This window comes from Cavia porcellus, unplaced genomic scaffold, assembly GCF_034190915.1.
Source record: "Cavia porcellus strain 051 isolate PalLab524CR breed Dunkin Hartley unplaced genomic scaffold, mCavPor4.1 scaffold_1, whole genome shotgun sequence".
In the NCBI taxonomy this organism is placed as follows: Eukaryota; Metazoa; Chordata; class Mammalia; order Rodentia; family Caviidae; genus Cavia; species Cavia porcellus.
Genome location: NW_026947484.1, coordinates 180,847,276 through 180,852,943, shown reverse-complemented (window position 1 = coordinate 180,852,943; position 5,668 = coordinate 180,847,276). Strand labels below are relative to the sequence as shown.

The following is a 5,668-nucleotide window of genomic DNA, read 5'->3' as shown; positions in this document are numbered from 1 at the left end:
TGCTGATTTTTGTTTCAGGGCCATAGCTTCAAATTTAAGAATGAAGGATATTTGGCTCAAAATGGAAAGTGTTTACAAAGACTGAAAAGAATGCATGTAGTCAGAAAGCAATTCATCTGGCCAAAATGGCTACAAATGGAAAACAGATAAGAAAGGATAAAAACACCTAGATAAAACTGAGATGGGTGTCCATGCATGACATTAGGGACAGCCTGGAAGAATTTCAACAGCGAAGAAGTTCTGAGTGACTTGCTGAGAAAATGATCAGCAAGGACATCAGAAACAAAACATAGGCAGCAGATGTCCAGATACCATGCTCAGAACATAAGAAACATAGTTACCTTGAGATTATCGGATTAGTAACAAACATGACCCCATAGATGCCACTAGGAGCTGGCAGGTGGAATGGATCCGTGGGAACACAGCAACAGAAGGATGAGGTGTGCACAAAATGATGGAGCTATGATGCATCATGATAGGAGCATTTCTGCAGGGCAGCACTGTAGGCTGCGATAACAGCAGATTCAGAGGAGGCCCCAAACACTTGGAAGAAGATGAAAAGAAAGAGGAATGGAAGTGATGTTTCTGAAAAGCAGAGATGAACCACATGGAGGAAAACCACAAAGCTGGCACAACACATGTGATTAGTGAGGATAAGGTTCTGCCTGATTCATTCCGATAAAAGCAGTTTTTTTGCTTGCCTTCCCAATAATTTTATGTCCTAGAAGCAGAGGAAGGGATAAAATAAGTGTACTCCTATTGATTCTGATCCGTGTGAAGAAGGCATTTGGTGGACTGCAGAACCTGGAGACTGTGCCTGTCACTTTGTCAAAGAAAGGCAAGGTTGAGCTAGATCAAAAGTATATATAGGACTTTAAGAAGCTAGGTTTCAAAATATAATTTTGAAATTATATTCCACAAGCCTCCAAAGAAGAAGGAGGAGGAGGAGGAAGTAGAGGAGGAGGAGGATGAGAAGGAAGAGGAGAAGCAGGAGGAGAGGAAGAGGAAGACAGTACCAGGCTGTGCTCAGAAAAATGACTTTGGGAAATTTCAACTAGAAAAAAAATGAGGAGGGCTGGGGATTTAGCTCAGCGGCACAAGCGCCTGCCTTGTAAGCAGGCAGTGGTGAGTTCAATCCCTGGTACCAATAAAAAGGAAAAAGACAAAAAAAAAGAAAGAAAGAAAAGAAAAAAAATGAGGAAAGTAGAAGGTTTTTAAAGAAACTTGAGTACAGTACAGCTAGGATACAGAGTGAGCACTCAAAAGCATGGAAGGCAAATGATAACTCTTAAGAGTAGCACAGAGCACCACAAAGAATAGCAAGAATGCTAAAATTCTGCAAGAATCAAAGCATGCAAAAGGTAGAAGTACCAGAGATAGTATGATGGAGGCAAAAGATTTATAATAATGAGTATCATTGTTCTTTATAATGATTACAGGACTATCCCATAATGAATATACCATTTTATGACATTTGAAGCTATAGCATATGAAGTTATATTCAAATATTATTTTTTATGATTTTTTTAATTAAGGGGGAAAATCAAAAAAATTAGCAGGATATATTATAGTAACTTGTTTGATTTCCTATTAACTTGATTTGAGGTCCTGTAATACTCCCACTATCTTGTTTTGACTGATTAGACGCTGTTCCGTTCTGTATGATAGTATCAAGTTTGAGGGTATAGGCCACTACTTTGAAGGCAATAAGATTCACTAAGATGCCCATTCTGGTTTGACTATTATCTTCTTCGGAAGTCCTGTAGTGTTTACAAGGTTTAGGTGTTATTGGTCTTGTTCTCTACTGTTTTGTTCAACTTTATAATACCTAATGAGGTAGACAATTCTTTTTAAGGAATGGTAACCATTGTCGATAACCTTGTACTCTGTTTTTACATCATGTACTATGTCTATCCTTGGTTTTGACTGACAGCTTTGTTTTGCCATATTTGACTTTATTCTCTTCCAAAAAAAAAGTAATAAGAACTAAGGAGTAATAAAACCCAAAATGTGTAAATTTTGTTGTAAAAAAGAGAGGAAAAAAAAGTGCTCTAAGTATACAACTGCAAGTGTGTTTAGGGGTGTTAAAAAGCTGACCATATTAATGTTTTTGGATGTTTTTGGACCATATTAATGTGGTTGGATCATTGAACACAACTGTTTGCAGTCTCACTGAATGTCCACTTTGTATGTTTTGATACTGTGACTTGAGCAACTATCTCTAAGATGATAATTGTAATCTATTAACTGGTGATTTCTGTTTTTTTTTTTTTTTTTTGTAGCTCTGTATTAATTCTACCCTTACACTGCTTTGTTTTGTTTTGTTTTTTCTCTTTTTTCTTTTAAATAAAATATAAAAATAAAGAAAAAGAACAGGCAAAACTAATCTCTTCCAAGGATTAGTTTCTATGAAGGTAGAAATCCTAATAGTAGTTGCCAGGGAAGTTAGGGAAAGTGATAGAATGTAAAGGGACACCAGTGAACTTCCTGGAATGATGACATACTCTATTTTTCAACTAGGGTATCAGTTACAAGGGTTAGGGCTAGCCATATGTAATTACATCTCTATAAAAATACAAAACCAACATGTAAATCTGGGCAATGATACGGAAAAAATGACTTTTCTCCCATAACAACAGTAAATAAATGAAGTTCATGTACGCAGTCAAGGAATCCAAAGAAACTGCAATCTCAAGAGTTTGACATTAGCACTGCTTTCCAGGTAGGTTTAGGAAATGTAAGTCCGACCAATCTCTGCAAATTCGTTTTCTCCTATTGGCAAAGTCTTGCGTACTACAGGGAGGGTGCGTTACCATTTCCATCTGGGTTACACTGGAACCGGGTGCCAACAATTTCCAAACTTTCATACACCTAAGTATCGCCATGTGTACTTGTTAAAACCGTAGATTCAGAGCTCATACCTGTAGATTCTGATGCAGTGGATATGGGTTAATGTCTGAGACTTCGCATTTCACTGGATACCCCTTGTGAGGCTGAGGTAAGTAATCCATGAGTCTATAGTTTGAAAATCTATCATAAAACCATCCCTACTTGCTCTAATTTCATGTCCTCCAGCCAACTTTCTGATATTAAAGCTTTTTTCCAAGACTTTACAGAGAAAATATGTTGCTTGTGTTACCATGTATTCCAGCCCAAGTGATGGAACTCTTTCTCACTTTAAATAATAAATAGTGATAGGTTAAGTATGTGATTGATTAGCTTGTTAATATTGCAAGTGCTTAGAATGTGATACAAAAAAATCATATCTCTGGGCTTGTGAGGGGCAAATTCATAGAAATATTTCCAAAATACGATCTCTTTAAAGAAATTCTAAACCAAAAATAATAGTTACATGTTTTCAATATATTGAACTTTACAATAAACATAATGATTTAATTTTATACTTAATTCAGTATTTTTAAATATGTCCTGCAATATATTTTTCTGATTAGAAATTAGTGATTATTGAAATTTAAGAAAAATGGGAATTTTTTTAATCACCAGTTGTCCAATTACTGTTGGCTAACCATGAAATATATTCTGATTTTTTTCTTCAAGTCATTTTTCTATGTATATGTATTTATTGTGATGGTAGCTATTTATTGTGAAGGTAGTTTATTTTCTTATACAACTTGGATCATGCTGTATAAGCATTCCTAACATGATATTATATCATATGTTAACAGTATTAGCTCTTTGACTTTTTCTTAACAGCAATTACCACCTGACATAATATTTTTGTTTGTTTATTTTCTATGCTGTGTCAGATGCGTGCTCCAGAAAAACAAGGCTTCTACCATGAAAACCAGCTCTTACAACATTGCATGTGTTAGTCACCAACAAAGGTTTGCTGAATAAACAAATGAGTGAATGGCATTGCATTGTATCAGAAAATACGTTTCAAAATCATGACTTACTCTGATTAAGCAACTGTATCAAATGAATATAACGTAATTTATTGAATCATTTTTTTTCTTGTTTCAGTACCGTGGGTTGAATTCACAACCTCGCGCTTGCCAGGAAGGCACTTAAACCACTAGGCCCCCAGCTCTTTGTGTGATTCTTTTTTTGTTTGTTTGGTAGCAGGAGTCGAACTCATGACCTCATGGTTGACAGGCAGGTGCTTATGCTGCTGAGCTAAATCCCCAGCCCTTTGAATCATTCTTTTCATGTTGGAACAGTAGCTCTATTTCCACCCTCCTATTTCTATTATCATGAGGAATAAGTCTTGTTTATAAAACAGAGTTCATGTTTTTTAATATTTCCTCAGGATTAATTCCTAGAAATAGAGGTTCTACATCAAAAATTAAACCATAAAGAGCTTTCCACATATTGCCAAGTAACTTTCAGGACTATCACCAATTTATGTCTATAAGCAGTGTACAGAAATCATCTCTTTGCATCTTTACTAACATTGAGTATTGTCATTTTAAAAAATAAATCTGGACAATTAAGTCAGACACTATAGCCCTTTGTATTTGAGCTGATTAATAAGATAATAATAAAGAACATCTTTGGGAAAAGCTGAAGTTAGAGGTGGATCACATGTGTAGGGCCAGCTCCTAGAACAGGGAGAGCCTGAGGTGAGCCACAGCTCCTAGAACAGGAGGTACCCAGGCCATCCAGGCAAACAGGTTGCTAGGCAGAGGGGTTGAAATTCACATCAACCCCCAGAGAGTATCAATCAATGCCCTTCAGTGGTTGGGCAGTTCCTTTTCTCTCACCAGGAGAGAGGGCTCCACCTGACCCCCGCTTTCTGTATTCTGCCTCTTGTCTTCATTTCTTCATCCTCCACTGTCCTGACCCTAGCAAGAGCCACACTGTACTCGGCATATTATGTGTTCCCTATAAATGTTATTGCACATTTTCCATTTTAGTATTCACTTTATTTATGATAGTTTTAAGTAAACACATTTTTTATTATTAATCTTATACTTTTTAATTTACTCCATTTTTTGCTCTCAGGAAGCTATTTCTCATTTTGAGATGAGATATATATTTCCTTCATCTTCTTGCTAATTGTTTAAAAGTTTAATTTCTTATATATTATCCTTTCGTTTACATGGAATATACGTTAGTGTATATTATGAAATGTAACCCTGACTTAATTTTTTCTTTTTAGTTAATCTATTGTCTTGATATAATTTATTGAGTAATCTTCTTTTATATTGTTTTTACTTATGTTAAGTCTCGACACTAGTGAAGCAGAGTGCTTTTTCTTTTTCTTTCTTTTTTTTTTTTTTTGGTACCAGGAAGTAAACTCAGGACCTTGTGCTTGCCAGGCAGATGCTTGTGCTACTGAGCTGTATCCCCAGGTGTAGAATGCTTTTCCTAATGTGTGTGTATTTTCATTTGTCTGTTCCTGCCATTTTAAGTTATATGTTGTCTAGTACAGCACTCAATTTTTTCAGCTTTATTTATAAGTATCCTGTATTAACTAGAGATATGAATATAATTGTTTGTTTTGTCTTCATTTGAATTCTTGTTTATCTTTTTCATGAAGTTAGTTAGAACATTAACCCTCTCCACAACTGCCCTAATTTCTACATCAGAAAATCACTATTATCAAGCATGCATTCTTTTCTCATTAGTTTGAAGCATCACATTTACCTCCTTCTGTTTCTCTGGTATGGTATGGTTATCTGAAAACTCTGGGATCAGATAATAG

At 35.5% G+C, this 5,668-nt stretch overlaps 1 long non-coding RNA gene across 1 annotated transcript; it reads left to right on the top strand.

Moving 5' to 3' along the window:
* The first annotated feature begins 2,582 nt into the window (after positions 1-2,582).
* LOC106027905 (uncharacterized) lies at positions 2,583-3,890 on the top strand. The gene is made up of 3 exons (XR_001201476.2): positions 2,583-2,722; positions 2,907-2,998; positions 3,768-3,890. It is a non-coding gene; the product is annotated as an uncharacterized LOC106027905 (long non-coding RNA).
* Positions 3,891-5,668: the final 1,778 nt, after the last annotated feature.